The sequence below is a fragment of the Aotus nancymaae genome, unplaced genomic scaffold (genome assembly GCF_030222135.1).
Source record: "Aotus nancymaae isolate 86718 unplaced genomic scaffold, 86718_ANA_hifiasm-v0.15.2.pri h1tg000057l, whole genome shotgun sequence".
Taxonomy (NCBI): domain Eukaryota; kingdom Metazoa; phylum Chordata; class Mammalia; order Primates; family Aotidae; genus Aotus; species Aotus nancymaae.
Genome location: NW_026988471.1, coordinates 11,253,993 through 11,278,111, shown reverse-complemented (window position 1 = coordinate 11,278,111; position 24,119 = coordinate 11,253,993). Strand labels below are relative to the sequence as shown.

The 24,119-nt window shown below is 44.3% G+C and overlaps 2 long non-coding RNA genes across 3 annotated transcripts in view; one reads left to right on the top strand and one right to left on the bottom strand.

The window, feature by feature from the left end:
* Window positions 1-15,958, bottom strand: part of LOC105707817 (uncharacterized) — a 38,030-nt gene extending 22,072 nt beyond the window's left edge. Inside the window, exon 1 of the long non-coding RNA XR_001105185.2 lies at window positions 15,854-15,958. This is a non-coding gene — a long non-coding RNA (uncharacterized LOC105707817). The remainder of the gene's footprint in view (window positions 1-15,853) is intronic.
* A 2,547-nt stretch (window positions 15,959-18,505) lies between these two features.
* LOC105707818 (uncharacterized) lies at window positions 18,506-22,374 on the top strand. Of its 2 annotated transcripts, none has more exons than XR_001105186.3 (3): window positions 18,506-18,738; window positions 18,985-19,111; window positions 21,981-22,374. It is a non-coding gene; the product is annotated as an uncharacterized LOC105707818 (long non-coding RNA). The 2 variants fall into 2 exon arrangements; XR_010337981.1 differs by lacking the exon at window positions 21,981-22,374 and adding an exon at window positions 19,352-19,741.
* Window positions 22,375-24,119: the final 1,745 nt, after the last annotated feature.

Sequence of the window (24,119 nt, the reverse complement as noted above, 5' to 3'; positions counted from 1 at the left end):
AAGTAAACTGTATCTTTTCACTCTAGCTTATAATTGACCAAAAGTAACGGGGAAAAGAACAAGGAAAGAAAAGCTCTTACGTGACTACCCTGAGTTCTGTGACCCAGACAAGTCTTCAAAGGCATGACTTTTTTCCTGAATGTTCTAAAAAGGGATGTTATTATGTATCTGATAAAAATATGATAATTAACAAGTATGCTTTGAATCACAGAATAGTAAATGTCATTTTCTTGTAAGATAGAGTATTAGTCATGAGCACGAATGCCCAGAGAGAGAAAGAGTTAAGCTGCTGGCCATAAAGGGAGAGCCAGCTGCGCAGCTGTGCGTGGAGTGGCCAGAGCAAGCAGCCGCAACAGAGCAGACGGTGTGAGAGAGCGGCTGATGAGAGAGCTGCTGAATAAAGCCGTATTTCACCTACCTGCAACCCCCCAAGTCTTACTTCAGCTATCTGCCATTCAGTCACCCACTCCCTTTGAACCTCAGCCCAGGCTGGAACCTGACCCTGAATCTAACACCAAGCCTTATCTTTATTTCGTGAAACACCCTCTGAAACAGAATCTTTGTCTCAAGTCACACTACAGCAATAAAGTTAGTCCTTTTCTGCTCTCAAAGAAGGGAGTGTGTCTCCGCATCTATCCACTCATTTAGTAAACACCTACGAAGATTTAGATACCAAAGCTGGAAAAGTGAATGTGTTTCTAGGTGCTCTCAGCCTCACTGGTGACAGAATATGCTTGGCTTTGTGGTTCCCCTGGAACTCCAGGACTCACACTGGACTTAACTTTGTCCATACTCAGTGAAGCGGAATGCAGATCATGGCTGTGCTCATTTTGGCACGCTGGGTTCCCCCTCCCCTGGGCTCCAGCGGGACTGAATCAGGTGTCTTTCCTTTTTTGCATTATCCACCAAATACGTGTCTTCACCTTGTCACTCAGAGTATGATTCATGAACAAACAACATCACATCATCTAAAAGTTTTTTTTAAAATATAAACTCTCAGGCCTCTCTTCACACCCATTGAAAGAATCTGCACCTAAAAGATTCCCAGGCAGCCAGGCACGATGGCTCACGCCTGTAATCCCAACACTTTGGAAGGCCGAGGTGGGTGGATGACAAAGTCAGGAGATCGAGACCATCCTAGCTAACATGGTGAAACCCCGTCTCTACTACAGGTACAAAAAAAATTAGCTGGGTGTGGTGGCACGTGCCTGTGGTCCCAGCTACTCGGGAGGCTGAGGCAGGAGAATCGCTTGAACCCAAGAGGCAGAGGTTGTGGTGAGCCACAGGATCACACCATTGCACTCCAGTTTGGGCAACAAGAGCGAAACTCCATCTATAAACAACAAAAAATCCACAGGCAATTCAAAAGAACAGTAAAGTTGGGAAAGTGTAGGTTCTCCAATTCATCTGGAGAACTGTAAAAAATAACAGTGCCAGGGTCCCACTTCTGAGACTGATTTAGTCAGTAAAGGATGCAGCTGGGACATCAGAATGTTTTAAAGCTCCCCAGATCATTCTACTGTGTAGCTACGTTTCAGAATGCCTGCAGTAGACAGGACTCACCTGCGTGGAGAAGCACCTGGTGTTATTTTAGAATAGGCAGAGGTGGGAGTGACAGTAAGGGAGAGTGAGAGCCGAGGACCTGGGAAGGAAGTCATCATTCAGACACGGTCTGAGACGGCCTCTAATTAGCCTCCAATTAGACAGCCTCTCATGTAAGCCCTCGCTTTACAATAAGCCAAAGTCAAGAAAAGGTTGGTGACTTGCCATAGTCATAAAGCAGGTGAGAATCAAAATAGAAAGCTGTCCAGGTGTGGGTATTGGAGAATGCCAGCAGCAAGAACTCTAGGCCTCCTGAATGATTGACGTCTCTGCTGTTCTCCTCCCCACCCTCTTTCTGTAGGGCTAGCAACATCCACAGGTGCCTCCACACTCTTACCTCTACTCATTCCCTTTGTGCAAACCATAGAGGCTTTCATGCTTGCTACGGCTCACCTGTACATTTGGCTCTGAGCTTCCTGATGATCAACCCAAAAACCAAGATGCAGTCGGTCTTGTTACCACAAAGTAAAAAGTGTCCTAGCTCCCCAGAGGAAGCAAAGCGTTTCCTGGCCCTTGCTCCAGGCTGCATCTAGAAGGAACCTGGAGCAATGACCTAACGCATGCTACGTCAAAGACATCCATCCCATACAATAATCGTTTTCATAAAGCCATTATGTATAATATCCCTGGATGTAAGCCAAGGAAATAACATTAAAATGCATGAAAATTCTCCTGGGGACTAAGAACATATGGTCCAAGTGCACAGCTTGATGCAGGAATAAAAATTAGCACAACTAGAGGAAGGGATAAACAGCATGCCCTTCAAACAAGTCCTCATAAATATCACTCCATCATCCCGGCTTTGAACAAAGCAGTCAAGGATTAAGGTTTCATTCGCTGCCTGAAATGCCAGTGCTTTACATCGTGGATTGAAGGAGAAGCCCAAACAAGCAAAGAGTAGGGTCTCCATCCATTTGTGAAAACTCATAACTCTATCCAAGACCTTTGGGAGAATAGAGGATCATCTGTTTTATGCAAAATGGGGCCAAATGTCCATTCAAAAGAAAAATCCAAGAGTTTTCTCAAAAGAGTTTGTCTCTATTACAACACACAAATATAGAAATGATTGATCAAGTCTTGAAATTCTTTTTTTTTTTAAGACAGTTTCACTCAGTCACCCAGGCTGGAGTGCAGTGGTGTCATCTTGGCTCACTGCAACCTCCACCTCCCAGGTTCAAGCGATTCTCTCACCTCGGCCTCCCGGGTAGCTGGGATTACAGGCATGCGCCACCACACCTGGCCAAGTCTTGAGATTCCAGACACCATGCATGGTAATATACAATGCACCTACATGTCTCCATGGTCCCTGTTTCTAAATGTCATGGGAGTCCTGGGGCAACACTTGGTCAGAGGGCTGGGCATAAGGGAAATTGCTGCAGAGAAGAGAACAAACAAATCTTGAGAGATGAAGCAGCTGACAGTAAGTCAAAATGTGCGGGGGCAATCTGAACTGGAGAATCGCCTGAACTTTAGAGGTGGGCATTGCTGAATTGTCAGAGGGAGGGTAAGAGCTGGACTGGCAGCCTGCCTGGGAGAGTTGTGGAACATGCAGGTTAATTGTCTCTACTCCAATAACACTCATCCCTCATTCAAGAGCTCAACTCATAGAAGGGCTCATCATTCGGTGGCTCAAGCCGGAAAACTGCATCATCTTCACCTCCCTTCTCGTCTTCATTCACATCTAATAGCACCATGTCAATTCTACCAATGGAATGTCTTTCAAATCTATTCCTTCCGGCCACTTCTACTTCTCTTAGCTCAGATCTTGTCATCTAGGTCTCATGCCATAAATCGTGACCACCAAAATCTGCCTTTAGAAAGCATGATGGTTAATACTGTCAACTCGATTGGATCGAAGATACAAAGTATTGATCCTGGGTTTGTCTGTGAGGGTGTTGCCAAAAGAGATTAACATTTGAGTCAGTGGCTGGGAAGGCAGAATCTGGTGGGCTCAATCTAATCAGCTGCCAGCAAATATAAGACAGGCAGAAAAACATGAAAAAGAGAGACTGGCCTAGGCTCGCAGCCTACATCTTTCTCCGACGCTGGATGCTTCCTTCCCTCAAACACTGGACTCCAAGTTCCTCGGACTGGCTCTCCTTGCTTCTCAGCTTGCAGACAGCCTATTGTGGGACCTTGTGATCATGTAAGTTAGTACTTATAAACTCCCATATATATACATACATATATATATATATGTACTATTAGTTCTGTCTCTCTAGAGAACCCTGACTAATATAGCAGGATACCTGAGCAACTTACACATCCCAAAAATATTTATTGAGCAACTACTAGGCATCAAGCATTGTACTAGGAATTGAGAATAAATTGTTTAAAAAACACTAGCGTACAATGTGATAAGTGCTACAAGAAACACACTGCAAAATAGACTGGTAGGGCAGCAGGGTGGTGTCAGGCAGGCCTTTCTGAGCAGTAACATATGTTCTGAGGTCTGAGACCCACACAAGAGCATGAGAAGACCATGCAGGCAGAGAAAACAACATGTGTAACTATCTATCCTAAGGCGGGGAAGGACTGTCAGAGTGAAGAATGAGAGGAGGACGAGGGGCATTCGGTGGTGGGAGGAGGCTGGGGTGATGGAATGACCCAGAGCAGTCAGTAAGGCAAGACCTTGCAGACTACAGGAAGGGAGTTGAAAGTTATTTACCCAGAAGCCACTAAGTTACTTTAATAAAAGAGGCATGGTGACCTGACTAGAATTGCATTTTTGAAGATATCCCTGTCTGCTGTGCAAGCAGACAAAACCAGGAGAGCTGTAAATGGAAGCAAGAAAATCCACTGGGGGGCGACTGCAGCTAAGTAGGAGATGAGGGTGGTCCCAACTATGAAGGGGTAGCAGTGCCCGAGAGAGGTGGGTAAATGGGGTAGACCCGAGAGGGAGACGGACAGGACCTAGGGATGAGTTGGATGAAAGGAGGTGAGAAAACATGAATCAAAATGATCTCCAGCTTTCTGGGGAGCAAATGAATAATACCCATGGAGGAAGGCTGTGGGCAGAGGAGACAAGCCAACATGGCAACGCCAGTAAGATACAGGGGACCGTCCTCTGCTGAAGCAGAGCTGGTGTCGCCTCTTCATTCGTTCATGACAATGCCCAGTGTCTAAGTTCCTGCACCATCTCATCCCAGCCTCCTCTTAGCACTGCCCACTCCTGCCTCAACCCTAGTGTTTCCACTCCAGGGATACGCTGGACCACATCACCCCCCTGTGCCTTTGGACAAGCCTTTCCTTTTCCTGAACTACCCTCTCTCTTCTTGGGCATCTGGTAAACTCTACTCATCCTCCAGCACCCAAATCAAGTGTCACCCACTGTGACGTCTTCTTGACTATTCCCGACTGGAGGAGTGCCCTTCCTCTGCCTCTACAGCACCTCACAGCGAGTTTCATCATAAGATGGCCACTTTGTGATAGGATTACTTGATCATCTAGGAGCCCCTCAAATGACTGCAATTGTCTGTGATTACATAGCATCCACTTCGTGCCCTGCGCAGTGCCTGACAGTTTTGGGCATCAAAAAATATATTGTTGAAGTAAATTAAATATGAAAAGAGCATGGAAACATTACAGTGCAGTCTCCTCCCAATCATTTTTTCTTCCTAAACTCTGGGCCTTTGCTGAACCAGGGCCTTCCCCTTTTTCATCCTTCTCTGCCCTTCATGTCGATCTGATGGAGATCCAGCTCCTCCTTCTGAACTAACAAGACCAGTTTTCTCTCTCTCATAGATGCAGCATGACTGGCAATTCAGATCGCATTTAGGTGCTTCCAAAGTAACTGTGACTTCACTGATGCCACATGTAACAGTCTGTGGCAAGCTCTTCCAGGGGGAAGGTCTAGATTTAATGTGTGTTGTGTGTTTCTGAAAGTCAGTGCCCTTTAGAACTGATGTTGATGAGGTGTGTGACCTCCATTTCCCCATGTGTAAATAAGGGGTCATGCTTGCTGATCCCTACGGGTTTCCCAACTCTAGCTTTTATGACTCTCTGATGACTAATGAAATTGAAGAAGATGAAGTGACATCTCTGCATGCTCACTAGAGTGAAAATTGGGCATTGGTCATGGCCTTAGGGCATTAGTCATATTGTAAGCAGTATTTATGCATATTTTTAAATCCCCAGAGAATACATGCAGGGAGGAAAAATATATACTTATTGAATGCCAGAAGCTATTCTAAGCATTTGAAAGAGAAACTTGGGGAAAAAATTGCCCCCAAATGCAGCATTCTTTGTTTGCCTTGGGTCTGGATCTGGAAAGCGCAACACAAGAATTACCATCTGCATCTTGTGAGGATGTCCAATCGCAAGGGGAGGCCGGGGGAGCCTGAGTCCTGCATTTCACCTTTATTTGTGCAGCTTTGGTGATTTCACTGCACAAATGACTCAGACTCAAATAGCACTAGGAGTTGGGGATTTTTTTTTAATTAGAGGAAGAGGATTCCAAAATAGAATCATAGCTGAAGATGGAAGAGGTAATTATCCCTTTCGAAATCATCTGTGAATCCAGGCAAGCGGCACACTTTTTTGACTTTTTGAAAGTCTCTTTATTGGGAAAAAAGCAAGCATCCCCTAATAGAAATATCGATCAAGGCTGTAAGAGGCCAGATGAAGGTACCAGGTCCCTAATTGGAAAAAAAAAAAAAAAAAAAGTGGTCTGAAATGGCAGCAAGACCTGGTGAGCAATTAGATGTGGCCAGTGAGGGAAATGGAAGGTCTTAGAATGACTCCTATATTTCTGTCTCATTTCCTGAGACAGGGAATGAGAAGAATGTAAGGAGAAGACAGTGAGTCTCTTTCTGGCATTGAAGGGCTCTATGGAAAATGCCAGTGAAGGTGCCCTGTAGGCAGTTGGCTGTGTGAACAAAGACGATGCTGGACCTTGGATGCAGCAGGCCTGGGTTTGGGGTAGAAGCTGAAGCCCTGGGGGTGGACAGGAGTGAGCTGGGCTCATTAACATCCTAGATTACTGGCAGCATCCACACTGCAGGAGCACAGGGCACACCACATTCCTGCAGAAGGCAATGATCGGGAGTGCCATCCTAAGAGGACACTTCATCCAATGGATGAAAACTAAGAAAATGTCTAACATTCCTCTTTCCAGTTCCATTGAGAATTGGAGAAGAAGCATGTCTCCTCTCGGAAGCTCAGTTTCCCGTCTGTGAGAGGAAACAAAGAGCCCTCTGAGCTAGAACATTCATGAGCTGAAGGGCTCATAGTGTATGTAATTGGAATATAGGAAAACATATTAGGAAAAAAATGATTCAACCCCAGAGATGACAGCTATGTTGTTTGCAAATCATTCCTTTAATGTGCATTTATTAAGTGCCTACTCTGGGATAAGCTGCGGGGCACATGAGACTTGGGATACTGAATCAAGGGGCAAGAGACCAGGGCATCGACTCAACGTCAACCACATGCTCTGAGGTGTAATCCATCACCGGGAGAGTGTCTGAGAGAGAGGCGGACGCTGGCCTGAGATTTTGTTTTTCTTTTAAAAAAAAAAAAATCATAGATTGACAGTTTATAATTTTATCTATGTATGGGGTGCACAGCACTGTCAGGATTCATGAAATAAACATGGAATAATTAAATCAAGCTAGTTCACATATCCATTACCCCCAAATACTTAACATTTTTTGTGGTAAAAACATTTAAAATTTACTCTCTTAGCAATTTGAGCTTCTAGGATTGTTGACATCAACTTCAAAAAGTGAATAAGTGGGCCGGGCGCGGTGGCTCAAGCCTGTAATCCCAGCACTTTGGGAGGCCGAGGCGGGTGGATCACGAGGTCAAGAGATCGAGACCATCTTGGTCAACATGGTGAAACCCCGTCTCTACTAATACGAAAAAATTGGCTGGGCACGGTGGCGCGTGCCTGTAATCCCAGCTACTCAGGAGGCTGAGGCAGGAGAATTGCCTGAACCCAGGAGGCGGAGATTGCGGTGAGCCGAGATCGCGCCATTGCGCTCCAGCCTGGGTATCAAGAGCGAAACTCCGTCTCAAAAAAAAAAAAAAAAAAAAAAAGTGAATAAGTGCTCATTATGCAAAGCTGTGTAGATAGAGGTCTTAGGCTGGGAGCACAGAGGTGATATGAGAAAAATGTACATCGTGTTAGGACTGCATTGAATACTCCTATGTAACTGCATCATAAGATGTAGGGGTGACTGGCAGGAAGTGAGCCTGAAAATGTGGGTGACAACCAGGCTGTGAAAGGCTTTGAATGCCGTAGCAACCCTGGTCAGACATTACTTAATTTCCTCATTCCAGCCCCTGGCTAGGAGGATACTATTGTCTTCTTATAAACAACATCTCCCCTAGGGCACCCCTTTACCCTAGATCTAGTTGATTCTTATTTTTTCTAGGGCATAGTTCCCAAAGACAGATGCATATAATAAACTCCTAGGAACTCAAGGAGAAAAGTAATAATAATGATAGCTAGGTTCCATCCCAGACCGATTATATTCAAATACTTTTTCTCTAGATCCCAGGCACCAGTGTTCTTTTTAAAAGCTCTCCAGGTAATTATGAGATGCAGCCAGGGATGAGAAGTAATGCTTTAGATTCGATTTCGTGTGCCATGGTGGAAATGGCCACCAACTAGTCCCCAGCTGTGAGGTTGTCTCTGTAAGATTCTTAAAGGTCATAGAGTCAAAGCAATTGTACTATTCAAGAAGCACATTTAAAAAACATTAGGAGAAACCTAAAACATTTGGGAAGCCACAGTGGCTCACACATGTAATCCCAGCACTTCAGGAGGCCAAGGCTGGAAGATCATTTGAAGTAAGGAGTTTGAGACCAGCCTGGCCAACATGGTGAAACCCCGTCTCCACTATTTGAAAAAAAAAAAAAAAAAAAAAATTAGCCAGCATGGTGGTGCATGCTTGTAACCCAGCTACTTGAGAGGCTGAGGCAGGAGAATCTCTTGAACCCAGGAGGCAGAGGTTGCAGTGAGCCGAGATGGCACCACTGCACTCCAGCCTAGGCAACAGAGTGAGACTCCATCTGAAAAAAAAAGGAAAAGAAAAGAAACCTAAAACATTTGACTTGAGTACGTTTAGATTCACATTCCTTTTCGCTTTTGTTCACACAAAGCAAATCCAAGCAGCAATCTATGTAACTGAGTCTTGCCTGTTCCTCTGTCTGGATAGATGCCCTGGCTCACTCACCTGTACCCTGTGGCCATCCCAAAAAACTCACATGAACCTTCTCCTAATGAGGAAAAGCCAGCTGGGACCTTGGCCTCCACCTACCATTTACTCATCTATCACTGAAGTGTTTTAGAGGATAGCATTTTTCTGACACTTGATTTATGACATTTATTGAAACTGCAATGAGATGATCACATACTTTGTGAAAAGCTTCAATATGTATTGGAGCTTTTGCTTTTCCTGGCTTAGATGTGACCCACAGCACCTTTGAGATACGCTCTTCAAATGCTACAAATATCTCATTGCTATTGATATAGGAGAGCCATATCCACGGAAGACACCGCTTACGTATCTAATAAACGTGGCTTTTCTTATTTGGTTAAGGGCTTTGATGACCCAGAACCTAGAAGAAAAGCATGTGACCGAAAGCACCCCAGCAGAACAGACGGAAGCACTGGGGAAGGAGTCATAAACTTCTAGCCTCTGCCATATGTCGACGCACCTGTGGCCTTGCACAAGTCCTCCCCTTTCCTGATCTCAGTTTCCCTGCTGAGTTACATTTGACAGTCCCAAAACCCCTTTTCCAATTCTAATTTATACTTTTATCAATGAATAACTTTGACTATGGAAGAAAAGTACTTTACTTGGTTGAAATCACAGATGTCACTAGCTGGTGATGTTGGTTAAGTCTCTTTTTTTTGGTAAAATGGGGAGGTAACCATTCATTGAGCAGAGCTTATATATAAAGCAGAGTGTTTGAAACTTCTAGGGGCTCAATAAAGCAAACAGTAAAACCAGCTCTCATTTATTGAGTGCTACCAGGTACTGGATGCTTATATGCATCATCTGGTTAATTAACAACTTACATTTCTCTGGAACTATAGAAATGAATTGACATACTTTTAAAAATCCTTATAATATAGCAATTTTACAAATGAAGAAAGGTGATTGGGAGGATTTGAATTCTCAGCAACATATAAATAAACAAAAGTGGGCTAAGGTCTTGAACTAGAGACACCCCATTTCCAAAGCACTGCCTGATGGCAGAGACCTTCCTAAGGCTAAGCGCCAGCTCCCTGCAGCACGTAAGAGAGTCCTTTAGTCCCACGTGCCTCCCCCAACCCTGCCTTCTTCCATCTGTGTTTCTCAGCGAGTTACCCTAAAGAGTAAATTAATCGAGAATTAGGAAAGCACCTTGTAAACTGTGAAACACGCACACAAAAGTGAACAGCTATTAAAATTGAAATGACTTCTCACATGCTGAAAAAGAACTTACATTATCATGAAGAATCCTCGATAAACCTTCAATACGTAAGAATCCCTTTCTTAACTCAGACAGAGTTTCAATGAAACTCTCTTTTAGACCTGCGTGGTGAAGTAAGAGGGGGAAGGGGTGGAGGAGGGAGACAGCACAGCAGCCGTGCCCCTCCGTGACCACCACCGGCTCTGGGCACTTTGCACAGTATCTCCCGGAGGCATCATCACCACCGGATATGGAAGCTGGTGGTGAGGCCACCTTGCAGTTCACAAAGCACAGGCGTTGTCCTGAACTGCACAACGACTAAGTGGCAGAGGGGTCCTAAACCAACTTCTCTCTGAAGTTTGCCGTCATGTGATGGGGTCTCTACAGCCCTCCTGATACATCCACTGGATTCATTCAACACGAGACTTTGTAAATCACTGGCTTCTCTTGGCGTTCTTGTGAGAGAGCAAAATCTTAATATGTTCATATGTGTAGCCAATGCGTCCATTAAAATGTGACTTCAGCATTTACTTCCAGCAAAAGAACCCCAGAAAACCACCGTTCCCTTCAGTCCAGGGAAGGATCTTCCTGAAATCCACGCACCTCTCAACTTCTAGGGATTTCCATCTGGGGAACCCTTTTCCCAAGGAGCTTGTGAGAAACACAGCCATTATGGGAACGGGTTACGCACTTGGTTCACGGCACCACAACCACAGTAAATGGCAGTGGTTATTCTCCCCATAAGAGAAAAGGCCCAGCGCTACTAAACAGCCCCCCGTCCATTAAGGGGAAATGTAAGTCATCTGATTTCAACAGACAGCGTGATTCTCAATGGTAAAATGACGAAATGAACCACTTCAAAGAAATGCATTTCCCATCCACAACCCTACGCATAGCTAAAAGACAAGGTGAGAACTGTCTTAGCACCTTCCTAATCTTCAGCATGAAAACATTTTTGATGCTTATTCTGTCTGTTGCTATTCCAGGCACTGTGAGAGCAGCAAAGAGGCATGAACTTGCTCCCTGCCCTGAAGGAGCTTCTTCCTAGTGGATTGGGTGGAGGTAGGGCACAAGGCAGCACTTCCTTATGGGCGGAGCATAAAGGGTGGGTGGGAGCAGAAGGGAAACTGCAGAAAGGGGTAGAGAAGTATGAGCTAACCATGAGAAAGCTTCTGGTTGATAGCAAAGCCCCGGGCTTGGTCCCCCAGGCATATTCAGAAGCTATGCTAGGGCTTTCTGCCAAGACCTCACTGGGCATATCTCTATTCAGCATTCATTGTAGTCTCACACACACGAATGATATGTATGAGCCATGTGGCTTCCAGCTGGGTTCATGTCTCATCAGATCCTTAAAGGATACCCCATATTTATTGGTGTATCTGACCCATGCATAAAGATCTTCCTGGGGCAAAGGTATCCAGCAAGCCCCGAGGTGTCCTGGGGCTGCAAATTCCTCCCCGTCTTTCATTTAAGGGTCGCCCAACCTCATCTTCTGAACGTCAAGGAGTCTGCTTCTTGCCTATACTAAGGCTTGGTTTTGGCTTGGCTGGGTTTGAAGGTGAAACTTCTCCAATACAGCAGCCAGTCAGAATAAAAGTCATCAAATCTGAGAATCACAGGACTGCAAGGCCAGTGGCCACTGGTCTTCCCTTCAGGGGCTGCTGATTGTTTCCTCCTGGAGGCTCCTCCACAAGGTCCAGCTCTACCGGGAGCTGACATCTGCCTTGTGCTTCCCATCTTAGGAGACGGGAGACTGTTTGGGGGTAGGAACATTCTCTTGACTCTTGACCAGCTCGACTGTTGGACAATTGTTCTTAATACAGAGCTGAAATCTATCTGCTGGCAACCTGGATGTGTTGGTGTTAGTTTTAAGGGTCATGCAGAACATGTTGACCGCCTCTTCAACATGACATGTTTATTTATCTGATTATCCCTAGAACTGTGAGCTCCTCAAGGGTGGAGATGATATCTGATTCATTTTGTAACCACCATAATCAGCACCATGCCTAGTCTATAACAAGTACTCAATAAATATTGGCTAATTAATGGTATGCAAATGATACATGAGGTTAATAAATGTATTCCTGACAAATTACGCTATGTGAATGTAAAAACAACATTTGTAAGAAGAATTTATGTCTGATAACATCTTACCATCCTCACCTTTCATGACTATTGGCTATACATAAAAAATTCTCATGTAATAAATAAAATTCTCATGTAATAATAAAATGTTTTCGCCTTTCAGCTAAGACCTTCCCTTATAAGTAGCCCCAATTCAGACTGAAATATTCCATTTGAGAGAGAGAAGCCATGATATTCTCAGAGCCCATTTTCCTTCACGACATGGGTCAGTGTCTCAAATTAGCACTTTCTTACCTGGGAAGCAAACTAGACTGAAGAAATGGAATAGAGGGCAAAGCCATTTGCCCAGATACATGGAGGTGAGAAATGTCCAGAGGAGGTGACCTTCCTTCATTACCTCTTTGTCATGTCTTTCCTGTATTCCCCAGAGAACAGGCTTCTCCCTTCACTGTGCCAACACATTATCTTTCAGCTACTCATTCCACGCGGCCACCTTTCATGCCACACGCTAACGATCTGCCATCAGTCAGTTTTCTACAGCAGAGGAGTGAGCTCCTTAAGCGCAGGGAACTCCATGTGTCTGGTTTATCTTTGTGCCCTTAGCCCAGCTCAGGGCCTGGCATACTAAATAGCAAACTAGATTCTCCCTGTGCATGCACTTAGAATTAATTTATGCCCTGCCAAAAGCAGCCAACCACGGCTATGTGTCTGCCCTTCAGAAGTGAGAATGCTTTGCCAGGTGCTCCCAAGAGAAGGTTCCTATCTCTTTGTAATATTTCTATAAATGAAGAAATTTTCATTCCCAATAAGTACAGCCCCATTAACTGCCAGGGCTTGCAGTTTTGTTCCCTCCTTTTGAAATGCACATGCGCTACTTCATTCAGAGGGCCTGGAAGACACCAGCTCCACCATTTGCACATATTGGGCAAAGCCATGCAAATCACATCATGTCACTTTGCTTCTTCGACCCTCCCACTTGGAATAACATCCAAACTCCTGACTGGAGCCCCCAAGACCCAGCATGATCTGTCCCTGTGTCCTTTCCAGCCTCCTCTCCTTCCACCCCGGCCCTCTGCTCACAAAGCCCCAGGCACATTTAGCCTCTGCTGCTTCCTAGAATGTGCCAAGCTTCCTCCTGCCTCAGAGGCTTGTTGCGGACCAGTACCTCAGCTGGGAATCTCTCTCCCTGGCATTTCCAGTGGCCAACTCTTCTCATCTGTCAAATAAAAGATTAAATGTCACCTTTCCAGAAAGGGCTTCCCTCATGCCACCCCATTCTTTCTAAAGTAGAATCTGCCCCATTGTTCTCTAGAGTGTCATGCTGATTCTTTTGCAGTGACAATTTCAGTAGGAATCGTTCTGTATCGCCAGTCGCTCATTGCTTGCTGTCCTTTGATGGCGTGAACCATGTCTTCCTGACATTCTATCACCTCCAACACCATACCTCGTAACAGAATAATGCAAGACAGCCATTTCTGAGTGCTTGCTTGCCATGGGCCAGGCACTCTCCTGTGCACTTTATAGGCCTTGCCTCTTTTATCCTGACACTAGGGGATATTTACCACCCCCACTTTGCAGATGAGAAAACAGGGCATCAGTGACTTGCCTAAAATCACACAGTAAGTGTCATACTCAGGATTTGAATCTCTACTTCAGCATTGACTTCAGCATCAGTGATAATATGATTATCACCCAAAGACATAGAACATTCAATAAATATGTTTCAAATAAATCAATATTAAAAGCAACAATGGCAGACCTTGTTATTTCCATAATTGTACGTTACTAGGAGACTGGAATCATGTCAGGTATCCCTTTGGTGTTTTCCAACACCCATCACAATGCTGCAATGGAATAACCGAATTGAAATTTGCAGAAAGTGGGACTGTAGTAACGATTCGACCCCTGGCAGTTGTTTTGAGTCTAATGATGTTAAGCTTTTAACATGGATCAAATCCCATAGTGTGCAGCATATGGAGTATTTCGAGATCGTTGGGCCAACTCCTCTCTTTAGAGACTCTGGTTTGCTCCCAAAACCATGTGCTTGCTTAGCCTGGTGCACCCAGGCCTCCATGACCTGCCCTTTCCCCATGTCCAGCTTTTTTCCCCACTTCAGCTCCCCTAGCAGCCCTGGTGACAACAGCCTGTAGATTTTGTCCTGTCAAGAAGCTTGGGCTTTAACTTTTCAGGTGGAGAAGCTACTGAGGAGTTTTATTTGGGGGTGTGGCATGATTAGATCAGGAGATTTTAGGTGAGACACTGCAGCTACACTGGAACTCAAACCCCGGGCCACCATGAGGGGTGCACAGCACTTAAATCACTGTGAAAGGAAGAAAACAGAGAAGGAGTTGCCCTTGGAAGAAGCCAGCTGAGTGATCATGAATAATTAGCTAAAAAAACATGGTCTTTGGTTTTTGGTTACAAATATAAGAGCATCCTAAAGGTGGCAGATTAAAAATTAATAATTTGGAGGATGTTCTTCAGGTTGTACAATTTCTCTGTAATCTACTCAGCACGTCAGCAGGCAAAACCAGAGAGAAATAAGACAGAGCTCCCAACATGAAGGAATTCACTGGACAGAGCTGACCTAAGGAAACCCGTAGCCCTGTTAGGAGGAAAAGAAGGGAAGGGAAGCACAGCCCTACTCTGGTGCCCAAGAGCCCTGAGTTCCAGTCATGCCTGGTACTCCTTCATAACCTGCCTGGGGTCTGTCAGTGGAAAGCCACAAAGCCAGCTGAACCTGAACCTCAGTCTCCAAACCTGTGATTTTTATGATAGGGACAAATCAGCCTCCCTGAGTCTCCCCCATTACCCACCTCACAGGACTGTGTGAGAGCCAGAAAAATCTCTAAAGAGTTACGAATCTGAAGTAGTTATCATGGTTAATAAGTATTTCTGTGCAAACCTCGAGGCTTAGAAATGCACTACCTGCAGCTCTCGGAGCAGAACCCTTTGGCAGCTTCGCAGTTTCCATCTCGTGTGTTCTCATTATTTAAATCAACCCCTTGAGAGGCTCCTGTAGCAAATGGCCTGTATTTAGTGTGCCCAGGGATTCTATGTCATCCTCCACCCTCCTGTCCCTTTTCCTCTCTGTTGCTCTCCCTGTTTATGCAAACCACCTATAATGATTTCCATGCTTTACCAGAAATAGAATGTTAAACATTATTTTATTCGTTACCAATAATAGCCTGTTTTTTTCTGTCTTACTAAGAAACTAACGTGCCTTCAAAAACAGTGCTGTGGGCCTTCATTTTCTCTCATATGAAATAAGTCCTAAGGTTTCCTCTGGCTCTGACACTGCGCTTTTTCCTATTCTAAACACGCCCGTGGAGTTCATCACCCCGTCATGGTTCGCACTGTTTTAACGGTCCTGCTCCGAGCAGAGAGCAGCATTCTCAATGATCGTGTTCAATTCTTCCACTGTTTTTCAGTTTGTACACACGCTAAACGAAGCGAGGAGGCAGGTTATAGCATGGGTCCTGCTTTTGAGATACAGGAATAATGAGATCTCTCATAGACCTGCAGATGTTTATACGCTTTCAGATCCCAGAACAGGCATCCTCCCTTCACTCCACGTAACAGGGATGTATATGCTCCCAGGTACCATGGCACTGTGAAGAAGCCGCTCTGATTATAGATCTTACAGAACTCACATTTCATCCTAAAGAATTTAGAGCTTTTGTAGTTTCTAATGTCTAGGCAGAGAAAAGGATATTTAAGGACTCTGAAATAACATGGCAGGAAATTGAGATTCACTTACTGCATATAAAGTGATAGAAAAATCCCCTCTTTCACTATCTCTTTTCCTCTTGGGTCTGTGGCTCACAAACTGCAGAGCATAAATCGTGAAGCAAACCACGTTGGAATGTCAATAAACCCACATCGACCCGAGGCAGGAACTCAGCTTGCAGTGTGGGGACGTTTTTTTTAGATGTTGGTTGGCAGCCAGGTTGATGAAAGGAGAAACCAAAGAGAATAACAGCTTTGCAGCAACAAAAAGGAGAGTTAGAATTCAGGAAATGTAAGCCATGTGCCTCTCTGTAAATTCATGAGGAATGAAATCTCACTGGTGGGATGGGAAACTGTAAATAAAAAACACCAACACTATGCCAGAGAAAGGTACAAACCCCAAGTCTGTGTAGGCCCCAAATGTCATGGGTTGAATTGTGTTCATCCCTACCCACCCTAACCCCTAGCAAAATCCATATGTTGAGGTCCTGAAGCTCAGCAGGTCAGAATGTGACCATATTTGGAAATAGTATCTTTCCAGAGGTAATCAGATAAAAGCAGGGCCATCATCGTGGGTCCTCAGCCCATCTATGGGACTGGTGTCCTTATATAAAGGTGAAATTTGGACTCAGACATGCAAAGCGTGAAGTCAATGCAGACGCGGAAGCCCACACTGGTGTGAACGTGGCTGGGGCCCCGGGGGAGGGTAGACATGGACCAGGGGCAAGAGTGATAAACTAGAAACAGCTTGAGTTGCTGGAAAACCAAGTGTGATGTACATAAGAGCTCAGCATGAAACCGGACTTGCCAGAAGGCCCAAGATTGTGGAGAGCTTTTAGGTCCAGCTTGATCACGTGATTTATTTGAGACCACCTGTCTAGTGAGTAGCAGAGATAAGACTTAGGTCTTCTTTCTCCCATTTCAGGTCTAACTCTACTAAGTCATAATAATGGCTAACATGCATTAGTAGTTATAATAAGACACTGAGCACATTAAATCAATCTTTACAAGCACCCAATAAAATAGATATTATTATTACTAATTCCACTTTTCCAATAAAAATGCTGAGACTTAAATGGGAAGTTTAAGTATTGCTCAAAGACACAGCTGGTAAGTGAATATCAGTTTTCTTTTTTTCTTTTTTCTTTTTTTTTTTTTTTGAGATGGAGTCTCGCTCTGTCTCCAGGCTGGAGTGCAATGATGTGATCTTGGTCACTCTTACTGCAACCTCTGTCTGTCTCCCAGGTTCAAGCGATTCTCCTGCCTCAGGGTCCTAAGTAGCTGGGACTACAGGAGTGTCTCCCCACGCCCAGCTAACTTTATTGTACTATTAGTAGAGATGAAGTTTCACCATATTGGTCAGGCTGGTCTTGAACTCCTGACCTCAGGTGATCTGCCAACCTCGGCCTCCCAAAGTGCTGGGATTATAGGCATGAGCCACCGCGCCCAGCCGAGTATCCATTTTCTCAACCATCGTCACGGTCTTATGGTTCCTCTGTGTTAGCTTCTGTGTCATGAGCATGTACAGGAAAAAAGATCGGCTTATATAATGCATTTGAGATGTGAAAATTCAAGTACTTATGATTGTGCAAGTTATAAGGTTATATTTATTGAAAAGAGCACCATTTTATCCATTTATTTCTCACGATGGTAAAATTTGAGATGAATTTCAGGGATGTTTAATACTGGTCTTCAATGAAAACAGCAAAACAGAACCCAGAGTAACTTTGCTCTTGCTTCGCCTGTCCTTATCTCACTGTGGTGTCCTGAGGAGCATTTTGGTCAGACACAATTAACGCACTGATGCATTTATCCTTGATAATCTCAAATGGATCTATTGAGACCACATAGAAGAAGAATCTCTTATGAGAAAAATGTGATTTAAGAAAAGGAAAATGAGCCCTCAACCCTTATCTGGACTAATAAGCATTATTTGTCAGAAAAGCTAGGGTTGGGTGGGAGAATTACCCCTGAATGCTACCATGAGCGCCAACCCCTGCAGCTCTACATCAGTGTTTTGATAGAATGCATGAAAATACTATGTTGGAATAATGACTTCCAAAGAATTAAGGAAAATTAAAGCTCACTCATCTCTGTTTTTTTCTGGGTTGGGGGGTTGGGATTTTTTTTTTTTTTGAGTTGGAGTCTGGCTCTGTCACCAGGCTGGAGTATTGTGGCACAAACTCTGCTCACTGCAACCTCCGCCTCCCAAGTTCAAGTGATTCCCCTGCCTCAGCCTCCTGAGTAGCTGAGAGTACAGGTGCATGCCACCACACCCAGCTAATTTTTTATTTTTTATTTTAGTAGAGACTGGGTTTCACCATGCTGGCCAGGATTATCTCCTGACCTTGTGATCCACCCACCTTGGTCTCCCAAAGTGCTGGGATTACAGGCGTGAACTACTGGCCCCATCTCTGTTTTTAACACAGTGCTGAGTCTGTGTGTGTTCCACGCTTGATGCTATGCTAGGAGGAGAACACAAAACAGAAGGCTGCTTTCTTGATGCAGAGCCACACTGAAAAAAGTAAATACCAGAATGTGTACGACGTCAGATGGGCAGAGACGCAGCAGAGAATTAAACAAAGGAAACTGCAAGGGCAGCATCCTCAAGCCTAGGGAGTTCAGCGTGCAGAGAAGATGGACCTGGCATCGGTGCCCGAGGTACTGTCACCAGTGCTGAGCTTGGAGCCAGAGGGAACAGAGGCCATGGTGGTCCCCTAAGCGTGTGTGGATTACGTGTCAGCCAGAGCCAGTGCTGGATCTCCACAAAGGGCAGGTCTGGAGACAGTTGCCGAAGGCTTCAGAGGGAGCAGTGTCCTCACAGAGAAAGCACAACTGAAGTCAAGGCTCCTACGTTCAAATCCATGCTTGAGCTCGGGCAATGACACCACCTTACAGGCTTCAGCTTCCTCCTCTGTAAGTTTATGATCAATCACAGTCTTGATTTGATGGGGATTTGTGAACCGCAAATAAAATAATTTCAGTGAAACACTTAGCACAGCCCCGTCCTAGAGTTAATGCACGACAGATACCAGCAACGATGATTATTATTTGAAGAGTGACATCCGAGCTGGGCTGTGAAAGACGAGCGTTTTGCTAGGAGGAAAAGGGTGGGGGAGGACATTCCAAGGAGCAAGATTAACATTAGAATCGATTTTCCAGGCCAAGAAGAAAAATACCTCTTTCGTGAAAAGTTCCTTTCAGCCTGACTTTTGGAAAAAGCAAGCCAAGAATTTCATATGGGAAATGGGTTCTGAAACTCCACCTTTCATTCTGAAATCCAGGAGCCGTAAGTTTGCATTTTATTATTCCCAGTTGATTAGTCTTTTCTTTTTCCTTAACCTCCATTTCCACCTCCCCTCAAAGTGCTTCGCTAAAGCATTTTGCTCAAACACCAACAAATGAATAAGTTGTTTTGGAGCATATAGGGATATTGGTAAATGATGAAAACACAAAAGCTTTTTAAGTTGATTAGCCCCGTTGATCATTGGTTGGCCAAACCATGTATTGGGTTTTTTCTCCATGCCAGGCACTATTCTCAGAGGATATAAAAGTTGAGGTACTTACATCATGATCACTGCCTTTGCGGGGCTCTGACTAGTGAGGAAGAGGAGGAGGTAAGTAAACAATTATGATTTCAAAGGACAGAAGAAAGAGCACAGTGTCCACCAAAGACAACAGCAGCATAGAGGGTCAAAGGAAACGTCACACGATAGCCACAATCAATATTAACCTCTTTAAATTCCTCTCTGGAAAGAACGTTGGAGTGCAGCTGACTATCTAAGATGGAGGCTGTTCTCCAAGTCCCACCTGATGAGTATGATGAAGTGTGCATGACTCGGCCCCATAGAGAAGCTCTAGGAAGCTTCTTTCCCGTTGATAACCACATTTGTTAGAGGAACCTTTTCCTCCCACTGGTGTTTCACACATTCAATTTCCTCCCTCTGAAAGAAAAAGTTTAATCAGGGTTGGATTAAATTAGAAGTGTTAATGCTGGGATAATTACCACGGCTTTCGGAAGAATTATCTTTAATAACGCATTTCATTCATCAGCCCTGAAGGAGTTTTGAACCTACTACCTCCTGATGTGGCGGAAGTGGGCTGGAGCTGGGTTTCTAGCACAGACTGTGGCTTTCAGGCTTTATCAGGCATCAAGGGCTCATTTTCCACATGGAAGGCAGCATCCAGTCACTGCTCATTCAGTGTCAGCTTGCAACGCACAGCAGCACAGTTGTGCAGGGATTCTTAGAACTCAATGAATATGATTCACAGGGCTGGAGGTAGGAAGGACGGCCCCTTGGGGTGCTGGGGAAGCCTGAGAGAAGTAAGTTTAGTCAGGCCTCCTGGGCTGCCTCCATGGGAACAAGTCACTGAAGATAACATTTTTCTTTCCTTTTTTTTCTTTTTCTGAGACAGAGTTTTGCTCTTGTCACCCAGGCTGGAGTGCAATGGAACAGTCTTGGCTCACTGCAACCTTTGCCTCCTGGGCTCAAGTCATTCCCTGCCTCACCTCCTGAATAGCTGGAGCCCCATCTCTACTAAAAATACAAAAATCAGCCAGGCATGTTGGTGCAATGACATGCACCAACATGCCTGACTGATTTTTGTATTTTTAGTAGAGATGGGGTTTCGCCATGTTGGTCAGGCTAGTCTCGAATTCCTGACCTCAGGTGATCCACCTGCCTTGGCCTCCCAAAGTGCTGAAACTACAGGCATGAGCCACCGCACCAGGCTGGAGACATTTTTCTATCCCAGTCCTGCTGGCTCTTCCAGGAAGGAAGCTGGGATGTAGCCGATACAAGCCAGGAGGCAGAACTAAACAGACTTCCACCCTCCACCCCACCAGTTCTGACATTTTCTATGTGTACCTTGCCTAAAGTTTCTAAAGTCATAGGTTTCCCGCTGTAAAATGTTACCAAAACCCACCCTATGGAGTTGTAATGATAATAAATATAGAAACATTTCCCTGACCGCCAGAAAAACTAAAAGTAAAATCATAAATGCCTAGCCTAAGTCACTATGAGTTCTTTGCTCTCTCGCTGATAGATAGTGAGCAGGACACATGCTCAGATTTTTGGATGCTCCGCATTCTAACACAGCAGGGGCATTAGGTGAGTGAGTAATGAATAGTTGCATTGCAGGAATACCTATGTAGGAGGCTCAAGTGTCTCATCAATGGCCTCTGGTATATCATTTTTATTTTTACTCCAAGCACCATGGAATTCACTTTCTAAAATATTTCAGAGGAACAACACCTGAGAAAGGCAGAGAACAGAACTCAACGTTGCCGACTTGGAGTCAGGAGCTCCAGACCTGGAAGTCATTTCACCTCCTTAGGTCTCAACTCCTGCTTTTTACAGGGGAATGTTTGGGCTTGTGAAGATACCTTCCAGATCTACTCACTCTAAGGAAGAAAGCCAATATTTATTGAATGCCTGCTATGCACCCAAAACTGGGCAGTGCTATGGTGCATCTGGTGACAATTCAGTGGACATGAAGCCTCTCACCATCCCTCATTCAAGTGCCCTATGCAGATGTCACCCTTGAGGGCTCACTTGTACACTGTGGAATGGGTTGTTGGGTTAGTGGGAAGACAAGAGGTGTGGCTGGTGGCTGGAGATATGCATGTCAGTGCCCTAAGTTACAGGGTGGTGCCTCCAGGAGCCTGTAGTATCTTCTCTCACCCCACAAGTATCCAGGAGTCAGAGGGAGTGTGATGTTAAATAGCAAATAATAAACCCCAAGGTGCAGTGGCTCACACCTGTAATCCCAGCACTTTGGGAGGCTGAGTCAGGCAGATCACTAGGTCAGGAGTTTGAGACCAGCCAGGCCAACATGGTGAAACCCCGTCTCTACTAAAAACACAAAAATTAGCTGGGCATGGTGGCCCACGTAATCCCAGCTACTTGGGAGGCTGAGGCAGGAGAATCACAGGAACCCAGGAGGCGGAGGTTGCAGTGATCCGAGATCGCACCACTGCACTCCAGCATGGGCGACAAAGTAAGACTCCGTCTCAAAAATAATAATAATAAACACTATGACAGACCAAGAGAGACCATGGAAGAAAAGCAAAAGCTTTATATTCTAGTCCCTTTACTAGCACTTTTTTCCCTCATTTTTGAACAAGGAAGGATCCCCACATTTTCACTTTACAACAGGCCCTGCAAACTAGGCAGTCATTTGTGCCTGCTGAAGACTGCATAACATGAATCCAGTCATGAGAAAAGATCAGACAAACCCAAATTGATGGACCTTCAATCAAATCTCTCTCCTGCGAACTTCAAAGTATCAAAGTGTGGGGAGGTGGAGGAAAGACTTAAGAGCTGTTCCCGATTGTAGAAGACAGAGCTCAACACAACAGGTTCTTCCGAACTAAATCCGTTTGCATTAAATGATACCTTGGGAAAAACTGGTAAAACTTGAATGGTATCTCAAAATTAGCCAGTAGCAATACATCAATACTAATTCTTTTGATGGCTAGACCGTATTTCTATAAAGAATGCCTTGGTTTATAGAAAACACAATAAAATATTCCAAGATCATTGAGCACCATTATTTGGCTCTTTCTAATATTGGCAAATTCCTTTCCAATGTTTTAGAGAAAAATCGTTTTGTATTGTATCTGAAACTTTTCTGTAACATTGAAATTGTTTCAAAAAACTTTTAAGAAAAAAAATTAAGGCATTAAGAAAAAAAGGAATGGCAAGCAAATTGAAACAAATGCGCAGTGCAGAGAGGTTAAGTGGTGTGCCTAAAATTACCGTTGGCAGGGTCGGGAGCTGGGGTGTCAACATGAGCCTTCTCTGTTCAAAGCCCTGGATTCTCTATCCCCTCCTGATTTCTTGTTCAGGACAAAAGGACTATGCTTCAAACTCCTGGCCTTGGCAGGCTGGCTAGAAATGTCTTGTTTCTGTGTTTACTGACCTTGTCTAACTTTCCAGACAACACTCTGGATGATTTTTCCCTCTACTTCACAGGCTTAAATTTATCAGGTGCCTGAGAATCAAGTTTTGGCCACTGGACACCATGACCCGATAGAGTTCTTTTCATTCCATTTTTAGAAAGTGATGGAGAAGCTGTAACAGAATCCAATATACTTAGCCAAGAGTGCTAAGCAAGAAAATAAAATGACATGAATAAAATTTAAAGGGCTCTGGACCCAAGACATACAGAATGAGATGGATAGAGAATTATAATTCTTTAAAATAAATAATGGAGCAGTATAGGCACTGATGTGGAAGCATAAAGGAATTCATAATTATGTATCGGAAACCTTTTCAGACCAGATGGTCTTTGAGATTTTTGAAACCTGAATAGGTAACTTTACATCAATTAAAATATAGTCATCTATAAAAGTTCTTAATTGTCCCAAAAGCAGAAAGATTTTGCTGTGTGCAAGAAAAGTTTATCGTCTGTAGTTCATATGTACATACATACATTTGGCATATAATTAGCAGTGTCACTGAGACATATGAGACCATACAATGGGGCCCCTGCCTTCCATCAGCTCATAGTCTAAAGAGGGATACAGGGAAGTGAGTCAATTGAATGACAGAACAGAGTGATATTCCCTGAAATAGAAGCATGGAGAGAATGCAGGTGCAGAGAAGGACACGGACCCTGACCAGGGAGGAGGTCAAGACACCATTTCCCTCTAAACACACGGAAACATGGACAGACAATCTGCTTACTTAGTATTTTACTGAATTATAAGATGCTGTCAGATAATGTAATAGTAGTTGCACTCACACAAACCTGGGTTCCCATCACAGCTCCTATAAGGTTTTAACCAAAATAGTTAACCTCTTTTAGCCTCAGTTTCCTCATCTATAAACTAAGAAAAACTAGACCTACCTCCTAAGAGAGTAGATCTTAAATGTTTCTCACACAAACACACACAAGTGATAAGTATGTGAGGTGATGGATACGTTCATCAGCTTGGTTTAATCAGTCCACAGGGTATCCATGTATTAAAACATCACACTGAACAATATATACCATTCTGATTGGTCAATTATACCTTAATAAAGCTGGGGAAAAAATAAACTTACCATATGGAATTAATTGAGATGGTCGATGTGAAGTATAATGCATTAGAAAATGCTCAGTCAATTTTAGCATAACTTTTATTACCATTAATTATAATTTGTCTACCCATGAACTTTACTCAACATGAGAAGAAATGCTAGCTCACCAGTCACCGCACAGTGTGCTGTGTCATCACGGCCACATGAAGGGAAGGGTCGTGCAGAGTCTGTGCGATCCCGAGGGGCATCTCGGTTTCGCCCTTTCTCTGG